General features: G+C 33.9%; 1 long non-coding RNA gene across 1 annotated transcript; it reads right to left on the bottom strand.

Moving 5' to 3' along the window:
* Window positions 1-14,562: 14,562 nt before the first annotated feature.
* LOC144237522 (uncharacterized) lies at window positions 14,563-16,637 on the bottom strand. Its single transcript, XR_013336876.1, has 3 exons — window positions 16,590-16,637; window positions 15,736-15,837; window positions 14,563-15,026 (listed from the first exon to the last, which is right to left on the bottom strand). It is a non-coding gene; the product is annotated as an uncharacterized LOC144237522 (long non-coding RNA).
* Between the last annotated feature and the right edge of the window lie 5,607 nt (window positions 16,638-22,244).

The raw sequence follows: 22,244 nt of genomic DNA, 5'->3' as shown, positions 1-22,244 counted from the left end.
ATTGAGTCACCTTCTGAAGAAGATAAAACTTGAAGATGTTACTGAGAGCTAGTGTTTTATATTATGATTTCTTTTTAAAATTTTGTTCACGAATCTGATAAAACGTAGACCTCTAATATATTTAAGCCCAAACCCCTTGGACACTGCAGCTTGTGGCAGTTCTTGCTTATACACATTCCATTCTTCATAGTTAATTAAGTTGAAGGAGCCTAGGAATAAAGCTGAAATCAAAGTTAATAAAGTTCTTTACCTAGCATATAGTTTTATTTTTTTAAAATTCCATGACACTGATTTGTGTATAGATTTCCAAGTTGTTTATAGAAATATAATCACAGCATGTAATGTGTCTGGTCAACTTTTATGAAATTTGATTAAAGATATTATACTTATTTTTAAATATATTTATTTCTTTTGAGCGGGACAGAGAGTGCAAGCAGGGGAGGGACAGGCAGATAACGAGAATCCCAAGGAGTCTATTCAGTGCCAGCACAGAGCATGATGTGGTACTTCATCCCATGGACTATGAGTTCATGACCTGAGCTGAAAACAAGAGTTGGTCACTTTTAAATTTTTTTTTATTTAAAAATATTTAAAGTTTATTTTTGAGACAGAGAGAAATAGAACATGACTGGGGTAGTGGCAGAGAAAGATGGAGACACAGAATCCAAAACAGGCTCCAGGCTCTGAGCTTGCTGTCAGAACAGAGCCAAGCACCGGACTCAAACCCACAAACTGTGAGATCATGACCTGCGTCAAAGTCGGATGCTTAACCGACTGAGCCACCCAGGCACCCCAAGAGTTGGTCCCTTGACCAACTGAGTCACCCAGGCATTCCTTATTTTTTTTTCTTAAATAGTTTACTGTCAAGTTGGTTTCCATATAACACCCAGTGCTCATCCCAACAAGTGCTCTCCTCCATGTCCATCACCCCACTTCCCCTCTCCCCCAAATCCATCAGCCCTCAGTTTGTACTCAGTATTCAAGAGACTCTCGTGGTTTGCCTCCCTCCTCTCCACAACTATTTTCCCCTTCCCTCCCCCATGGTCCTCCCTTAAGTTTCTCCCAATCCACAAATAAGTGAAAACATATGTTATCTGTCTTTCTCTGTTTGACTTATTTCGCTCAGCATAACACCCTCAAGTTCCATCGACTTTGTTACACATGGCCAGATTTCATTCTTTCTCATTGCCATGTGGTATTTTTTGGTATAGAGAAACCACATCTTCTTGATCCATTCGTCAGTTGATGGACACTTAGTCTCTTTCTATGTTTTGGCTATTGTTGAGAGTGCTACTATGAACATCGAGGTACATGTGCCCCTATGCATCATCACTCTTGTAACCCTTCGGTAAATTCCTAGCAGTGTTACTCCTGGGTCATAGGGGAGTTCTATTGTTAATTTTTTGAGGAAAATCCATACTGTTTTCCAGAGGGGCTGCACCATTTTACATTCCCACCAACAGTGTAGGAGGGCAGGCACTCCTTATTAAAGATTTTCAATGGCAGTATATGTAGCAAAAGTGGTATAAAATACTCATATTTGAAAACTTATTTCCAGAAGCCCTCAAGACTAGTGTGGTTTATTTAATGATTATAATTATAAAATGAGGGTGGGGAAAATGTATAATACAAACACAAAAAATTATTGACCTCGCTAAGGGTAAATATCATAGCAACAAATTTTATAGAACAAAAATTGCACAAAATCCATGAGATTTAAAGAAAACAACAAAGACAATTTAAAACATGACTCAGTATTTGATCAATCTATGAAATTACAATCAAGAATATAGTTAAAGTAATTTTCACTATGGTTTGCTTTAGGGCCACCATATTGTTATTTGTTTTCTAGAGATCATTGTATATTTAGTTCTTAACTTCCGTATTTTCTGATTAGTTTTGGTTAATGAAATGTTCTTATCCTTATATTTTAATCACGCTATTGGCTTTTTAGCTATATAGTATTTATTTATGGGTATAGTATGCATATTTAAATTGTCAGAGTCCACATAGACTTTATGTAGTACAGCTTTATCTAAAATATAAGAAACATGCACTACTGTCGTTACATTACATTTTTCTACCCTCTCTCTCTTTCCCCAAATCTCTAATTACATTTATTTTAATATAAGCTCATCTAAGATGACTCAAATGTGACATTAAGAGATAACTTAATGGAGGACAATGGGGGAGAAGAATGAGATAATAGTGGGGTAGATGGAGGGAGGCAAACTATGAGGGACTTTTGAATGTCGAGAAGAAACTGAGGGCTGACGGGGGTGGGCGAGAGGGGAAAGGGGTGATAGGTATGTAGGAGGGCACTTGTGGGGATGAGCACTGGGTGTTATATGGAAACCAACTTGAGAATAAATTTAAAAAAAAGAGAGATAACAACTTTAAATAACTCATAAAAATATATTTACAATAGTTGAAGGAAATGATTCTCATAATGAATGATAGGAATATAAGGAGACAAATGGAAATTATAAAAATGAACAAAATTAATATTCTAGAACTCACAGCCAACTGCAAAAGTAAAAATTTTAAGTAAAATTGGGAAAATGAGAATAAATAGTCTTTTATTTCTAGCAAACAAGGGAATAGTGAAGTAGAGCCCAGATCAATAGAAGTAAGTGAATTGGAAATTTCACATGAAATATTTTTTTTAAAAAACCCACAGCATTGCTAATCTGTGCAAAGATAAAATAGTACTCTAACATAGACATAGTTGTAGTCCACAATGAGAAGAAGGGACCAGTAAGAAGATAAAATACTGGGGAAAAAGGGGACAGAAAGTATCTCAAATTTCACGGGGAACATCAGTATACAATGAAGAAGTCTGGTGAACAATCAAGACAAAGAAAACCACACTTAAAAACAAAGATAAAGAAAAACCTTAAAGTAGACAAAAGAACAGAGATACAATAAATAAACATAATGATTCAAGGATGGATGAATTCTAAAAACCCTTGGAGGCCATAAAGCAATAAAATACCATGTTTAGGGTGCAACAAGAAGAAAACAATGTCCAACTATAATTGTATATTCAGTAAAAATGATAGTAAAATATATTTTCAAACAAATGTAAGGCGTGAAAATTTGTTGTTAACACACCTCCAATGAAAGAATACTAAAAGATGTTCTTCAGGCTTAAAAAAGAGGACTGAGGATGCAAACAGAAAAGAAGAAAAAGTAGAAATGACAATCATATAAGTAATTACAAATATCTTCTCAATTTACTTAAAATACTGATTGCAGAAAANAGTCAGCACAGAGCCCGACGCAGGGCCCGAACCCACGAACCGCGAGATCACGACCCAAACGAAAGTCGGACGCCCAACCCACTAAGCCACCCAGGCGCCCCTATTTTATAATATATGTTAATACTATGATGAGAATAAAGGACAAAAGAGTGATAAAATCTTGCCCTTAGTGTATAGAAGGAACTAGCATGTATTAAGCTAAGTGAAATAAGTCAGAGAAAGACAAGCATCATATGATTTCACTAATATGTGGAATGTAAGAAAGAAAACAGATGAATACAGTGAAAGGGGAAGGAGAGAGTGGGAGGCAAACCATAAGACTCTTAACTATAGAGAACAATCTGAGGGCTTATGGAGGGATGTCGGTGGGAGCTGGGCTAAATACTCGATGGGTATTAAGGAAGGCACTTGTGATAAGCACTGGGAGTTACATGTAAGTTCTGAGTCACTAAAATCAACTCTTAAAACTTGCACTACACAAAATGTTAACTAGCTAGAACTTAAATAAAAATTCGAAAATAAACAAATGATTAAATACAAACAAACTTTGAAGAAAAAATAAATTAAGGAGTTAAGAAGGTGGAGGAATAAGGAGACCCTAAGCATATCTCATCCCTTGAACACAGCTAAATAGTTATCAAATCGTTCTGAATACAAAGAAATCAATCAGGGTCTCAATGAATAAAAACTCTGAGACTACAAATAGGAAAGAGACCACCATTTGGAAGGTAGAATGTGTAGAGAGTTTAACAGAAACTATATTGTTCTGGGTACAGCTACAGAACAAAGGGAAAGTAGTAAAAGCAGCAGAGCACTTATACTAATTTGCTTCTGCATTTCTCTATTAGTGGGAAGTGCCAGGCATAAAAGTGCCCAAGTGGTAAAGTAGTGTAGAATACCAGGAGTGACAGCATGGTTGGAGGATCCTTTGGGTCACAAGAAAGATGGGTCATGCCAACATGTTGTGCTTCTTCCAGGGATAAGAGAGGCGACTCTCCCTCACTGAGGGCAGGAAGCAAAGGTGGCAGCTTTCGTCTTTGTTTTGACATAAACTGTGAACTGCGACACAGTTCGCCACTGTTTTCACTTGGGCAGGCAAAAACATGTTAAGACCCTCTGCAAGAGGAACAGTATGGGTCTACACTGGGAATCCCTAAAATTTGGAGTTTTGAAACTCAGTCATGCTTCTGAGATTTAAGGGAAAAAAAGAAAAAAGCTTGGGCACTGAAAAGGTGAACATGGGGTTCTGATGGACTCTGGGGACACTAGAGGGGTGATTAATTGCTCTTCTGTGAAGATTCCTTGACTGTGAAAGGTGCTAATTTTCAGTTCCAGTGATATAGAGCAGGACACAGCCATATTCATTCTGCTCTTCAGAGCTGAAGGCCTTCAGGGAGCAAAACAGCACCACCTAGTTAGTGTAGGCCAGACTCACATAAACCAACACCCGCCACCACCACCCACACATTCAGGAGGCACATTTCCACTGATAGGTCTGCCTTAAAATCAGTGGTATGTCCCTCCCACAGAAGACCAGCAGAAATAATTTGCTTGCACCAAATCTACTGATAATAGACTTCAGCTTTAGGGAAAATAAGATCTAACTTCCGTTCTACTTTTATTCTTTATTTTTTAACTTATTTTCTTATTTTTAATATTATTTTACATTCTACTACTATTATTTTTTATTTTATTGCTGTAATTTTTATTTTATTTTATTTTATTTTATTTTAGATCTAGATTATTTTAGCAAACAGACCAAAACACACCCAGGATATAGTTTTGTTTTGTTTGTTTTATTTTCCTTTTACTTCCTTGTTCTTTTATTTTCCAGAAAAAATGACCAGGTGGAGAAACTCATCCCAGAAGAAAGAACAGGGAAAAGAACTCATCGACGGTGATCTAATCAACAGAGATATAAACAAGATTTCTGAACTCGAATTAAAACCACAAATAAAATAAAACTAGTTGGGATAAATAAAAAGCATAGAAGAAACCAGAGAATCCCTTTGTGCAGAGATTAAAGAACTAAGGTCTAGTCAGGTTGAAATTAAAAATGTTATAAATGTGAGCAATCTCAAATGGATACCATAGCAACAAGGATGGATGAAGTAGAGCAGCAAATTAGTTATATAGAAAATAAACTTATGGAAAATAATGAAATTGGAAAGGGAAACAGATTCAAAAGATCACAATACAAGACCTAGAAAACTTCACATCTTATTAAAGAATAACATTTGCATCGTTGGAGTCCCTGAAGATGAAGTGAGGGAAAAAGTCACAGAAGGTTTATGTGAGGAAAGTATAGCTGAAAACTTCCCAAATCTGGGGAAGGACACAGATAATAAAATTCAAGAAGCACAGAGAGCTCCTATTTAATTCAATAACAGCTGACCATCACCAAGGCATATCATAGTCAAATTCACAAAATACACAGATAAGGAAAGAATTATGAGAGCACTACTCCTGAAATCATTGTACAATATGCTAACTAACTTGAATGTAAACTAAAAAAATTTTTTTTGAAAAATAATTGTGACAGCAATAAGGGGGAAAAAAGTCTTTAACCTACAAGGGAAGACAGATCAGGTTTGCAGCAGATCTGGGCACAGAAACTTGGCAAGCCAGAAGGGATTCACAGCATATGTTCAACGTGCTGAATGGGAAAAATATACACCTAAAAATTCTTTATCCAGCAAGGCTTTAATTTAAAATAGAAGGAGAGATTTAGAGATTTTCCAGACAGGGGAGCCTGGGTGGCTCATCTGGTTAAGCGTCCGACTTCTGCTCAGGTCATGATCTCGTGGTTCATGGGTTTGAGCCCCACATTGACCTCTGTGCTGATAGCTAGCTCAGAGCCTGGGGCCTCTCTTCAGATTCTGTGTCTCCCTCCCTCTCTGACCACCTCCCCACTTGCTCCATCTCACTCTCTCTCAAAAATAAATAAGACATAAAAATTTTTAAAAAACAGTTTCCAAGATAAACAAAAGTATAATAATTTGTGAACACTAAACTAGCCTTGCAAGAAATTTTAACGGGGAACTCCTTGAGTGGTGATAAAATAAAACGAACCAAAAAAAAAAAAAGCAACAAAGACATGTAATATCAGAGAAAATTAACATTATCAGAAACACCAACTCTATAGGCAACACAATGGCACTAAATTATTATTTCGATATTTGCTCTGAATGTAAATGGACTAAATGCTCCTATCAAAACACACGGGGCTTCTGAATGGATAAAAAAGCAACATCCATCTATATATGGCCTACAAGAAACTCACATTTGGCCTCAAGACACCTGCAGACTGAAAGTGAAGGGATGAGGAACAATCTATCATACTAATAGATGTCAAAAGAAAGCCATAGTAGCCATACTTACAGCAGAAAAACTAGACTTTAAAACAAAGATTGGAAGAAGAGACGAACAAGGGCATTATATCATAATTAAGGGGTCTATCCATCAAGAAGATTTAACAATTGTAAATACTTATGCTCCCAACTTGGAAAACCAAATATATAAATAAATTAAAAAAAAAACATAAAGAAACTCATTGAAAATAATACTATAATAGTAGGTGATTTTAACACCCCACTTACAGTGACAGCAGATCATCTAAGCAGAAAATCAACAAGGAAACATCTCTTTGAATGCAACACTGGACCAGAATAACTTATGAAATACATTCAGAGAATTTCATCCTAAAGCAGCAGAATATACATTCTTCTCAAGTATACATGGAATATTTTCCAAAAGAGATCCCAAACTGTGTCACAATCAGCCCTCAACAGGTACAAAAATATCAAGATCAAACCATGCATATTTTCAGATCACAACATTATGAAACTTGAAATCAACCACAAGAAAAAGATTTGGAAAGCCCTCAAATACATGGAGATGAAAGAACATCCTACTAAAAACTGAATCGGTTAACCAGGAAATTAAAAGATACATGGGAGCAAATTAAAATGTAAACACAAAAATCAGAATCCTTGGGGATGCAGCAAAGTCAGTTTTAAGAGTAAAGTTTATTGCAAAAACTGGCCATTATCAAGAAGTAAGAAAGGTCCCAAGTACACAACCTAACTTTACACCTAAAGGAGATAGAAAAGGACCAGCCAATACAACCTAAAGCCAGCAGGAGAAGGGAAATAAAAAAGATTAAAGCAGAAATAAGTGATATGGATAAAAACAAACAAAAAGCAGTAGAAAGTAAGAGCTGGTTCTTTGAAAAAATAAACAAAATCGATAAACTTCTAGTCAAGAAGAAAAGAGAAAGGACCTAAAAAGAAAAAAGAAAGGACCCAAATATATATAATCATTAATGAAAAGGAAGGATCACAATCAACACTACAGAAATAAAAACCAAAGAATGATAGTATGAAAACGTATATGCCAATAACCTGGGCAATCTGAAAGAAATGGACAAATTCCTAGAAACTCACAAATGACCAATTCTGAAACAGGATAAAATAGACAATTTGAACAAGCCCATACTATCAAGAAATTGAATGAATTATCAAAAATCTCCCAACAAGAGTCCTGGGCCAGAACTCATCCCAGGGGAATTCTACCAAACATTTAAGGAAGAATTAATACCCATTCTTCTCAAACTGTACCAAAAACTAGAAATGGAATAAAAACTTCCAAACTCATTCTACGAAACTAACATTACCTTGATTCCAAAACCAGACAAAGACATCAAACAAAAGAAGACGCACCGGTTATATCCCTGATGAACATGGATGCAAAAATTCTCAATAAGTTACTAGAAAATTTAATTCAACACTACATTAAAAGAATTATTCACCATGATCAAGTGGAATTTACTCCTGGGATGCAGAACTGATCCAATATTTGTGAATCAATCAACATGATACTCTACATTAATAAAAGAAATTATAATGACCGTATGATCCTCTCCTGTCAAAACTTTCAGAAAAAAAGCATTAAAGCCCTCAAGAAAATAGGGATAGAAGGAATACATTTCAAAATCACAAAGGCCATATATGAAAGACTCATAGCTAATATCATCCCCAATGAGGAGAAACTGAAAGCCTTTCCCCTATGTTCAGGAATGATGTCCACTCTCACCATTACTATTTAATACAGTACTGGAAGTCTTAGCCTCAGCAATTAGACAACAAAAATAAATAAAGGGAATACAAAAAGGCAAGGAAGAAGTGAAACTTTCCATTTCCAAATGACATGATACTCTATGTAGAAAAACTAAAAGACAACACTGAAAAAGTGCTACTACTAATACATGAATTTAGCAAAGTCACAAGATATAAAATCAAAGTGCAGAAATTTTTTGCATTTGTACACACTAAGAAAAAAAACAACTGAAAAAGAAATCAAGGAATGAATCCCATTTACAATTGCACCAAGAACAATAAGATACCTGGAAATGAACCTAACTGAAGATGTAAAAAAGTAGATGTATGCTGAAAACAAAAACAAAAACAAAAACAAACTTGTGAAAGAATTTGGAGAGGATATAAAGAAAAGGAAAAGCATTCAGTGCTTATGGATTGGGAGAACATATATTGTTAAAATGTCTATACTACTCAAAGCCATCTACACATTTAACTCAATTCTTATCAAAATAACACCAGCATTTTCACAGTTAGAACAAAAAATCCTAAAAGTTGGATTTTTTTGTGGTATGTAACCACAAAATACCCTGAATAGCCAAATCAATCCTGAAAAAGAAAAACAAAACAAATGGGAGAAATCCCGTTTCCAAATTTCAAGATGTATTACAAAGGTGTAGTCATGAAGACAATATGGTACAAAAACAGACACATAGATCAATGGAAAGGACTGGAAACTGAGAAATCGACCCAAAACTATATGGTCAACTAATCTTTGAGAAAGTAAGAAAGAACATCCAATGGAAAAAAGACAGTCTCTTCAACAAATGGTGATGGGAAAACTGGACAGCGACATGTAGAAGAATGAAACTGGATCACTTTCTTACACCATACACAAAAATAAATTCAAAATTAATGAAAGACCTAAATGTGAAGAAAGAAACCATCAAAATTCTAGAGAAGAAAATAGGCAGCAATCTCTATGACCTCGGTTACAGTAGTGTCTTACTAGTCTTGTCTTCAGAGGCAAGGGAAATAAAAACATAAATAAACTACTAGGACTTCAAGATAAAAAGCTTATGCACACCAAAGGGAACAATCAACATACTAAAAGGTAGCCTTCAGAATGGGAGGAGATATTTGCAACATATCTGATAAAGGGTTAGTATCCAAAATCTATGAAGAGCAAAGTGAGACACCTGGGTGGTTCGGTCAGTTGTGTCCAACTTCAGCTCAGGTCATGAGCTCAAGTTTGTGATTTTGAGCCCTGCGTTAGGCACTGTGTTGACTGCGCAGATCCTAGAGCCTGCTTCAGATTTTGTGCCTCCCTTTTTCTTTGCCCCACCCCTGGTCACTGGCACTCTCTCTCAAAAATAAATAAATATTAAAACATTTTTAAAAAAGAGCTTATTAAACTCAACAACCAAAAAACCAAATAATCCAGGAAGGAAATAGGCAGAAGACATGAGTAGACGCTTTTCCATAGAAGCCATTCAAATGACTAACAGACACATGAAAAGAGACTTAGTATCACTCATCATCAGGGATATACAAATAAAAACCACAATGAGATATTACCACACACCTGTCAGTATAGCTAAAATCAACAACACAAGAAACAATGACTGTTGTATAGAATGCAGAGAAAGGGGAACCCTTTTGCAATGTCTGTAGGAAGTGAATTGTTGTGACCACTCTGGGGATTAGTATGGAGATTCCTCAAAAACCTAAATATAGAACTAACCTATGATCCAGCAATTGCACAATTAGGTATCTACCGAAAGGATACAAAAATACAGATTCCAAGGTGTACACACCCCACAATGTTTATCGTAGAATTATCAACAATAGCCTAACTATGGAGAGATCCCAAATGTCCATCGACTGATAATGGTTAAGATATATATAAATAAATAAATAAATAAATAAATAAATATATATATCTTTAGTAATATGGAATATTACTCAACCATCAAAAAGAGTGAAATCTTGTCATGAGCAATGACGTGGATGGAGCTAGAGTATATTATGCTAAGTGAAATAAATCAATCAGAGAAAAAATAATACCATATGATTTCAGTCATATGTTGAATTTGAGAAATAAAACAGAGGAACATATGGGAAGGGGGGAATAAAAGAGAGGGAAACAAACCACAATGATGATTAATGATAGAGAACAAACTGAGGGTTGATAGAGGGATGTGGATGTGAGAAGGGTTAGATGGGTGATGGGTATTAAGGAGGGAACTTGTGATGAACACTGAGTGTTGTATGTAAGTGATGAATCACTGAATTCTACTTCTGAAACCAATATTGCAATGTATGTTAATTAACTAAAATATAAGTAAACAATTACATTTGGAAATATACAGAAATTTTACCAAAAATATTTATGCCTGGCAGCTAACTTCATGAAAAATTATTTTTCTTTTTAAGTGACCAAATTTAAAATTGAAGTCACAATAAGATACCACCTCACAGCCCCTGAAATAGGTAAAACTTAAAAGAATTAGAATGTCCAATGTTAATAATGACGGATATTGGCTGAAAATATCATACATTGTGTGAGAGTCTAAAATGGTTCCAAATATTTAATATACATTTTGGCAGTTCCTTATTAAATCAATCAAAATCTATCTTATAATCAATCACATTCCATTTTTAGGCAATTACATAAGAGATCTGTTAACATATTCAAAATAGCTAATAACTGGGAAAAAAAAACAAAAAATGACCATCAACAGGAGAATGGGTATGTAAATTGTAATAAGTCCATTCAATGATCTGTCTGCAATTAGAAAGAAAAATTTAAACGTCTACTGATATAGGGAATAACATGGATGAATTCAAATATGATTATAATGAGTCAATGGAGCTAGACACATACTGTGTGATTCCATTTATATTAATCTCAAGGACAGATAAAAATAATGTATTACAGTGGAAATAAAAACATTGTTTCCTATGAGAATTAGGTGTGGATGGAAGGAAGCAATAAGGGAGCTTCTCAAGTAATAAAAAAATTCTACCTCCTGAATAAAGTACTAATTATATGGGTATGTGATTAAGATGAAGTGACTTTGGCAAACTGTTGGTAATGGTGGAACCTATGTTCCTGGTGTAAGTTTGTTGTTCTTTTCTTCTTATACTCTGAATGTTTATCCTGTGTTCAGAGTGATAAGTTTTATAAAATTCACAATAGGACAAATATTTCATTATACAAAAACAAGTGAAAATAAGTGGATATACATGTTTAAGAATTTACTTAGAAAACACAAGGAAATACAAAAATATATATAAATAAATTAAAACAGTTAAACCCACCCCCCACACACACATTGATAAATTGTACCAAAAAGCTGATTGGGGGATAGGAAAAGGAGCAACTAATGATGCTAAAAACCCATGAGTCCAACTTACTTTATTTAAAAAAGGCATACCAGAACTAACAAAACTGGAATGAAAATAGATATCAATTGAACTGAGAAATTAAGAGAGTGATGAAAGAACTCTTTGTGTAACTTCATGTTACTGTGCTGGAAAATCTGCTTGGATTGTGATTTTCTAGGATAGAATAAGTTAAATATAAGATGAAAAACAAAACAAAACAAAACAAAAAACAGTCACTACAGAAAAAATTGAGAAAATTATCTAGATAGCCTCAGTTCTTCAAACCACCAAAATAAAGGATCGTTCAGATTATTTAATTGATGTTTTCTCTTAGCCATTCTTATAATGTTAAAGGTTTTCAATCCATTCTATCTGAACACAGAATATCCTCAAAATTAATTTAACACACCCAGAAAATCTGATATCAGACTATGACAAAAATAGGACAGAAAATTATAGATCAACTTCATTTAATAGTATACTTGCAAAAATCCAAATCAAATTAAGATATTCATAATTTCGTAAATTTGGAGCAAAACATTTTTTCCAAAACATTTTTACCAAATTGTTAATTCAAGGAATAAAATAAAGTTTCAATAATAGAATTATTTCACAATAATAAAAGTTTAATTGAAGAATAATTCAATTGTTTAGCAAAAAACATTTATTACATCTACTACCCGGTTTTGATTAAATTTCTTAGAAATATATAAAAGATAGGAAACTTACCTATATGATATAGAAAAATATCTCAAATTTAAAATTCACATATTGCATTAATGATTGAAGTCACCTAAATAAAAATAACTTACCTATTAAGATTAGGACCTGATACCACCCCTAGCAGAATCCTATACACAGGATAGAACTGCAAACCAATAAATAAATAGACAGTTTTCTTAGCTAAGTTATAGCTCTTGTATTATTGAAATATCTTACTCATTTAAGCAAATATAACTCATTTATCAGACAAAAATTTGATTACCTAGACTCACATCAAGGACTTCATATTACTCTTTTACCAACCTTAAACTATTGTATGCCAAATTTTGTGCATTCATAACCATTTCCATTTTTTGAAAAGCCCACCTCAAACCATATCAGCCCAGATCCTAAAGCCTATTTTGAAACACTACTAAATATTGTCAAAGTGGTGTTTTCCCTTGCTTTAGTAAGTTTAACTCACTCATCTTTTCTGGATGATAGTTCTTTCTTGGAGTCTTTTTGATTAATACACCAGGAACAATGTTCTGGTCAAACCCAAGAAACTTTACATTAAAAAATAATTAAATCAAGCGTGGGTAATAGCTCCACATTTCTTTAAATGCTCTGAAAGTGCCAGTCAGTGAACATTATCAACATAAGTAAATCAAGATCATTTGGAAGGAGAGAATAAAAATGATATGTATTTGCAAAGGATTTGGTATGTCCTTTGAGAAAATCTGAAAAGTTATGAGAAGAGTAAGGTGACCATTTACCCCCCAAAACAAAATTTTCAGATATAGAAAAAAATATCAAGAAAATAAACTGAAAGAAAACCCCCAATACAAAGTGAAAATGTTAACAGTAATTAAAATTGTAGAATAAAAAGAAAGACATACCTTGTCCTTGGATAGGAAGACTTATATTATTAAAAACAAATTCCCCCTAAATTAATTTATTAAAGTTGATGAAATTGCAGTCAAAACTGTAATTTCTTCCAACAAGAAGACACATGAGACAGGAGGCAGAAGAAGAGACACACATATCCACAGAACAAAAATGGTGCCAGTCACAGATGAAATACAGCATATGTGCAAGATGGCATTACAGATAAATGGGCAATTATTGGCAAATAATCGCAAGTAATGGCAAATAACTTGGCAACTTTAAGATTTCAAATCAAAAAAATTTCTCATGATTTAATAATTTGAATAAAAGAAACACAAAAGAATAAGAAGTTAACATAGGTGAACGGTTTTATGAAATCAGTATAAATATTTTTTCCAAAATGACATGAATCTCAGAAGCCATAAAAGCAAACATGGTTATACTTGGACATATAACAATCATACGCATTCTTTTAACAAAAAAGAAGTATAAAAGTTCATAAAAATATCTATAATGCTTCACAATCCAAAGCTTATTCCCCCAAGAATAAATGAGTTCTTCAAAACCAGAAATCTAAACCCCACCCCTAAAATTGGACATAAAGAGGAAATTAAAGAATACAGATGGCTAATAAACATATGAAAAAATGATCAAACTTAAAAACAAAAAAAATACAATTTAAGACAATAGTTTGGGCTATTACATTGGCAAAAAAATTAAATATTTATAAAATCCATTATCTGTGAAATTGTGGGAAAGCTGGCAAATTCATTGATTGCCATTTTAGGAAAAGTTGTTACCACATTTTAAGGATATCTTGTAATAATTTTAAATGTGCATATCCTTAATCCCAGTATTTCAAGTGCTAAGTAATTCATTATAGTGTAATAGACAAGTGCAGAATTATTGATAGGGAGTTTCATTGCACAGAAATGTGGTGCTAACATAAATATGTATGAATGAGAAATACTTGTAACATTTAATTCTATTTCATCTACAAAACAGTAGTGCAGTCATTCAACAAATGACACAGATGTGTATTACTGAAATAGAAAAGAATATTAAAAACTGTTAAATGAAAGACAATTTGCAGAAGAGTGTGTACGATATGGCCCCACTTCTAGAATCCCTCAAAAATAGTTTGTGTGTATCTACTGTATGTGTGCATCTAAACACTTAATGAATGCACACAGCTCTCTTAATAGAAGACAACTTGGGGGGAGGGTAAAATTGGTAGAGAAGAGGGAACTTAATTTTTATATATTTAATATTTAGATATGCCTTGAAGTCTTGAAAAAATTGTGTAAAGTTTTTAAAAAATTATCCAATATTTAAAATTTACCATATGGCAAATGGAAATTATAAATGTATATTTATGGGAGCACTGAGAAATTCCATCATTTTGAGTTTCTTGTGCAATAATATTTCCTCTACTGAGGCTCCTGGGATTGAGTCAAGTGGCAGCAAGGGAAACAGTCACCATGCCCAAATTAAAGTCTCATCGATGATATCCCAATATGAGCATTTCTCAGTTAAGCATTTCTTATCTGCAGGAGGTGTCCACTGCAACACAGGAAAGAGATGATTCTCCAAGCATAAAGAAGACTGTATCATTGTTTTGGTGAAATTTGTGGTAGAAGTAAGGGCACCCTCAGTAATAAATCCACCTCTCATTTGTAGTCATCACCTGCAAGGATACAGCAGGGAGAATTGGCAAAGCTGTGGGACACATTTTCTTAGGAACCTGTTGGGGACTATGAAATTCTTAAACACTCTACCTCTACATGTCCTGGAATGAATCCACCCAGGGGACACAAAGAAAGCCACATTTTCAGCTGCTGGGTCCAAACTGGCCAGAAAAATTACTTTAAATCTTCTTAAATCAAACATCAGTACTACTTTTTCTTCCTTGCTGGGCTGAAAAGTGATAGGCACTTTCCAACTATTTCATATTTTTATCTCTTTCCCTATGTATTGGTTCCTTAAAGTTCTAGGTCACTCATTCATTTCATCAATATTTTCAGACAAAAATAGTTGTCTTCCCTCCAGTCTAATAGTTGTTGAAAACCACTGAATCTCTTGCAAATGATGCTCTGTTAACACAATGGATATAGCCAATCAGGAACTTAGTTTTTGAATAAGAAAAGTTAAGGAAATCATTATTATTAACCATAACCATACTAACTGAAATGTAGAAAATCTATGAACGTATATAAGAAAATCTGTATCTCTTATCTCACTATGTATTCTGGCCTTTGAATTTAATTAGAATATAACCAGAAGTTATCAATCTTCAGAAAATTAACATCTAATTTTCTGCCCAGACATGCTTGCTTTTAGAAAGCAAGGACTATTCTGGAAAAAAAAACAAAAAAACAAAACAAAAAAAAACTTACCTTCACAGGGTAGCACTTGGACAACAGTCCCTTTGTTTGGAGTCTTATTTCAAGGATTTACTGGTATCACTGACTCCCAAATGAGTTCCCAAGAAGTGATCTCTTGAAGGGGAAAAAAAAACCAAGAAATGACACTTCCAATGAAAAATGTAATTCAGCTGGATGCTGGGAAGTTATTCTTTGGTACTATTTCATATTGATTTCATTTGGAAGCCACTTGTTACTCTCATAAAACTCTGAAACTATAGCTAGTTGTACCATAACTCTATATATTTCAATATCAGCATATTGTATCAGAGCCCTTATTTCTTGTGCATTTCCAAAATTGACTGGATTGCCTAAATCCCACTGAAAATTATGTCTCTTCCCCCCCCCATCATTTATCATTTTCTGCTTGTTTGGCCAGGCTCCTTACAAAATCACTCAATATAATATATTTATGTATCTCAGTAAAAGTTTATTGAGAACATATTCCATGCCTGGTAATCCATAAGTAGTTGTACATAAAAAGAAACAGAAAATGTCAGGCCATAAGAAATTAAAAGCCCATATGATGATTCAAGCACAGAAATAGAAATAAAGACCTGAGAAGTAACTTAGTAAATGCTTTCTAGAGGTAGGTTTAGTTTTAGGACTGGGTTGTTGAGAAAGTCCCCATTTAGGGAGACCTGTTATTACCCACAGCTGTAATTACTAGGTACTGTAATGCCCACTATTACCTGGATCTTGGATGAGCTTTTAATATTCAGCTACAAGCGGTGTCATCAAGCTAAAGAAGAACATGATCGATCATATCCTATCCATCTTGGGCTTTGTTCCAATAAACATGCAGTTCCCTGATAATATAGTCATACCTGCAAGTGTGTCCAAAATACCACAGGTAGGAATGGAGGACCACTGACTTAAAATTTAGTTGTCATCTTACTCTCTGGAGATGGCATTCAAGAAAGGCAAAGCCATAGACAATTTCTCCTCCCTTTTAGGCCCGATCATTACCTGGCAAGGGAAAACAAGAGGAAAAATAACATCTTGAGAAAAAATATGCAGATAGAAATATAAACTTTACCTACATGCACATATAAACTATACATGTTTTTAAATCTTACACAAATACGTGTACATGTAATATAATTTAACAATAAAACATTCGCAATTGTGCTATACAGAGTGGAAGGAGTGGATGTTGCTAATTTCTTGTGTGTCACATGCACAATCCTCGAACATGTATTGCTCTCCCTACATCTTGGCATCCAATAGACCAAAAAAAAGGCTGGCTATTATTATTAATAGAATGCTCTTTTCTATTAATGCTAAATATTATAAAACATTTTTACTATTATATATAGATTAATAAAAACATGGTTTTTCTATTACCATCTTGTGAAGTACAAAAGAAGCTCCCACAGTTCCATCGGCAACAGATAATTGTTTCTAGCTTATGAATTTTCACAAGACCATCTTTAAAAGAAAAAATGCATGTTAATAACATCTAAATATTTGGAAAGATTGGATTAAACTTAAACTTAATTTCTCTTTTATAACAACAGTCTAATATTTGCCCCAAAGCAATAATAGAGTGAAAGGATACATTCCTGTGCAAGAATCATAAATGTACTAAATATTTTTCATCCAAAAGAATTTATAAATACAATATTTTTATCTATGATTTTGAAGAAGGAACACACTGTGTGTCATCAGTTTTAAACAACTTTAATAAAGTGTAGATGTGATAAAATAAAGAGCACATTTCATTACTGTATTCGGAATATCCTCAAAAATGCCCAGACCAATGACTTACATTTGATTTAGTGATCTCAAATTTGCTGATTACTCATTTAAAAAAAATGAAATAAATAAAGAATTGTGTGTATCCTAAAGCAATGTCCTAACCATGTCTTTCTGAAGTCATCTGCCAAACACCATTATCACAAAGTTAATCAAATGTATTTAGGTTTTCTTTTTTTTTTTTATCATGTCAACCATGAAAATATCTTGAAATACTAGATTGCTATAAAGGTATAAAATTTTAACTTTTTACAAAAAAAATTTTTTGTGTGTGTGTGTGTGGATAGAAATATTTATTTTAATATATATATNGGCAGTCAGCACAGAGCCCGACGCGGGGCTCGAACCCACGAATCGCGAGATCATGACCTAAGCGAAAGTCGGACGCTTAACCGACTAAGCCACCCAGGCCCCCCTAAAATTTTAACTTTTACATTAAAGAAAAACTAAGCATAAAACGTAATTGTTACAGTATGCTTTTGTCTTCAGAATATACACATATTGATGCAATACCAGTCTTCTTTATTTTATTTCCTATTTCCTGACAAGTTTAGAAACACTTGTCACAATGTAGCAGCTTCAAATTCTATTTTCATACATATTTTCCCCAAAATAATCTTAGCTAAATTTTCAATAACAGATAAAGATGTTATATTTTTAATAAGATCTACATATTTCATGCATTGACATACATGTTAGTAGCTCCTGATAATTTGTTTCCAATAGAACTTTGGCTCCTGCTGAACTCAGGTTTATAAATCTTGGGGCCAGAGTAATGGTATATCATTCTGCATACATAGTTCTCTGGTCTAAGAGTAAATTTGGTCCTGAAAATTTCTGTTGGTAAATAAGTGAATAGGGATTTTGGAGTTTTCTGAAAGTCCTAATGGAAGACAAGCAGCCTTTCCCTCCAAAGGAACCACAGAGACACAGTTATTCAAAAAGTATTAAGATCTACGGTGGGATAATGTATCATAGAAGAGAAAGATATTGAGTCTAAATGGGAAAAGAAACACAATCTTCTAAATTCACTCTCTCTGCAAAGCCTGTTACTACTGAGGAGTTCTTAGCAAACTGTACTAACTGCTATGGCTTCTATCACACTTGATTGTTACACAGTTAGGTGGCAGAAACATATTAATTTCTTTAGACTTGTATGACAGTGTATCTCAACCTTTTTTTATTATCACCTGCCTGGATATCCTTTTTAGACATTTTCCCCTACTTTTCACTCCCTCCCCAGTTATAATATCACAAATTTTCTGTATATCTGCTTATGAATGGGGGCTATTTGGAGGGCCATGAACCACTCAAACATTTAAGTTTTTTTTTTTATTCCCAAGAACTAATTTACACCTCAGAAGTATGGCATCAACTATTTTGAGAATCATGATGTACAATAATTTAAGAAAAATAACAGGTAGAGAGCCTGTAGGGTCTTCCAGCTTACAATGAAATGTGTTTGGGGTAGTTTCCATTCTATTCTAATGCTCATACTCAACAGGACACACTACTGAGGGCTCAGGGATGTTCTTTCAACCACATACTGCACTTTGGCCCAATATAATCTTTATGCCCCCAAAAAGGAACGATGCCTTTATGCTTTGGGGTAAGTATATAAATGTCAAAAATTCTAGAATTCACAGGAATGAAAATCATGGAGGACTCACCATATTATTAATGTATATATCTGATGTGATTACAAAAGGTCTCCTAAAATAGATTAAATTATTGGCTAGTCTAAACAAATATTGGCTGAAATATAGGTAAATCTGAATGAGTGATATTATATTGTTAAGGGACCTTCTGGAAGCTTTGCAGAGAACCATTGGTGACAGTGAAAATTTAAGCATTGGTGGTTAGTTGCTGAGACTTAAGTGCAACTAAAACCTTGGATTTCTCAATATCCATCTGCCCTCAAGATAATATGAGACAAATAAAACATTTCTAATGGAGGGGCTCCTGGATGTCTCAGTCAGTTAAGTGTCTGACTTCAGCTCAGGTCGTGATCTCACAGTTCGCGGGTTCGAGCCCCGCATCAGACTCTGTGATGACAGCTCAGAGCCTGGAGCCTGCTTCAGATTCTATGTCTCCCTCTCATTCTGAACCTCCCCTGCTCATGCTGTCTCACTCTCTGTCTCAGAAAGAAATAAAACAATTTTTTTTTAAATTTCTAGTGGAATCTAGGCAGTCAGTAGTGATGCCCCTGTTTCACTCCTACCTCTAGTGATTTATGTCTTCTCTGTTTCTTGTTCAGTGTAACTAAAGGCTTGTCAGTTTCATTAATCTTTGCTTTTGGTCTCATGGGTTGTCTTCATAGTCATTGTGGGTTTTATTTTTATATCATTAATTTTTGCTCAAATCTTTATTATTTACTTCCTTTCACTTAATATTCTAGTTTAGTATTTTTCTAATTTTTAAGGTGTAAGTTTAGGTTATTTATTTGATGTACTTGTACTTACTCTTTTCTGATAGCCATTTAAAACTATATATTTTCTAGGGCATCTGGGTGGCTCAGTTGGTTAAGCCACTAACTTGATTTTGGCTCCGATCACGATCTCATGTTTTTTGAGGTTGAGCTCTGAATCAGGCTCTGTGCCAGGTTCTACATTGATGGCACAGAGCCTGCTTCAAATGATCTCTCTCTCCCTCTCTCTCTTTGCCTCTCACCTTCTTGTACTGTCTCTCTCAAAATGAATAAACTTATTTTTTTTTAAATATTTGCTTATTTTTGAGAGAGGGAGAGGAGAGGCTCAGAGTGTGAGTGGGGGAGGGGCAGAGAGAGCAGAAGACACAGAATCCAAAATAGGCTCCAGGCTTTGAACTGTCAGTACAGAGCACATCACAGGGCTCGAACTTATGAACCATGAGATCATGACCTTAGCCGAAGTCTGAAGTCCAACTGACTGAGCCCCCAGGTACTCCTTAATTTTTTTTTAATTATGAATTTTCCTCTAAGCATGTCTTTATATGTATCCCATTCAATTCTGAAAAAAGTTTTTTTCATGAATTTATCTTTGAGCCATGAGTTCTTTGAAGTATATTAATTTAAAAATATTTTGTGACTTCCCAGATTTATTTGTATTGATTTCTAATTTAATTCCCATATGGTCATAGACAATACTCTACATGATTTTATTCCTCTGAAATTCATTAGGTCCAGTTCTATGACTTAGCATACGATCTTTGCTGGAGAATAATCCAGATGTGTTTGAAAATAATTTGTTTTCCGCTGTTGCTAAATACAGTGTTCTATATACATATAGATATAGATATAGATCTATAGATATGAGATCAAATTGACTGATAACATTGCTCAAGTATTCTATAACCACACAGATTCTCTAATTGGCCTATCAATTACTAAGAAGAAAGTACTAAAGTGTCTAGTTATTATCACTGAACTGTACTTATCCCTTCAACCACGTCTGTTTTTCCTTTGTTATTTGAGGCACTGTAGTTAGGTGATTAAGTTATCTATCGATCTATCAATCATATATCTATCTATGTATCTGCTTAATTAAACCATCTATCATTATATATTATCCTTTTTCATTTCTAATAATATTTTACCTTAAAGTCTGTTTTCTCTGATGTCAGAATAGCCATTCCAGTTCTTTTTTAGGTATTCCTTGCATAATACAACTTTACCCATCATTTTAGTTTCAAACTATTTTTGTATTTTGTTCTAAATTGTTTCTTTCACAATGTATAGATATTTAATTTTAATTGAATATCTCAGTTTCTATCTTTTAAATTTAATATAATAGTCATAGGGTTGGATCTGTTTCTGTCATTTTTCTGTTTTCCATATGTCTTACATCTTTTTGGTTCCTCTGTTAATTTTTAGCTGCTTTCTTTTGTATTAAGCAAGTATTTTGATATTATACTGTTTAAATCATTTGCTGTTTCTTTTAATATTTTTGAGTTATTGCTGAGTGCTCATCCTACAATTTATAAAATATATCTTAAATCATAATAATTTCAGGTTAACACTAACTTCATTATATAGCATTTATATGTCTTGAACTCCATTTCCGAAAGGTGCTTCTGTCACTAATGTTATCATATATTCCAACAGATAAATTATTGATGCTATCATTGATCCAGGCATGTTTATAACAATGACTATGATCATGAGATAGGTGACACTAAACATTAAGGATTTTGTAATCATTGGACACTATGTTCATGTTTTGAAGTCAGGGAGACCAGCAAACAATAGCTGGCTAGCATAGACAAAATCTTACTGTCATTTGGATCATTATAATTCCTTAAAAGAATATCAGTATTCTTGGGGAAAAATGCATTCCTACTGCTTAATTTCCATATATTTGATTCATATAATAGAGAAAAGAAAAGCAAAAATCCATAATCTCTTTAGATTTTGACCATCTAACTGCCCTCAAGGAACCAATCATCACAGAAAATAAGCAGCTCAGATAAATGTGTAAATGGCTCATGTGTAAGCACAACCATTTCTCAGATTCCCAAAACTCATGTGTTAGTTCTCTAGGGTCTCTTTACTACGAGTGTATTTAGTCTACCAGCTAAGCACTCAAAGATTCCGTTTCACCCCCAAATTGGATATATATAGACCAGTATATAATTCAATGCATGCAAACAGCTTAGCTTTGGAATATTACAGTTCTTGCTCATACCACAGAAATGAAAACACAGATATTCCCCTTGTACATATTTTGTTTATGATGACTATTTGTGCT

Source organism: Crocuta crocuta, unplaced genomic scaffold (assembly GCF_008692635.1).
Source record: "Crocuta crocuta isolate KB4526 unplaced genomic scaffold, BGI_CrCroc_1.0 scaffold627, whole genome shotgun sequence".
Lineage (NCBI taxonomy): Eukaryota > Metazoa > Chordata > Mammalia > Carnivora > Hyaenidae > Crocuta > Crocuta crocuta.
Note: the sequence above shows the minus strand (reverse complement) of the source record. Positions and strands in the feature narration are given on the sequence as shown.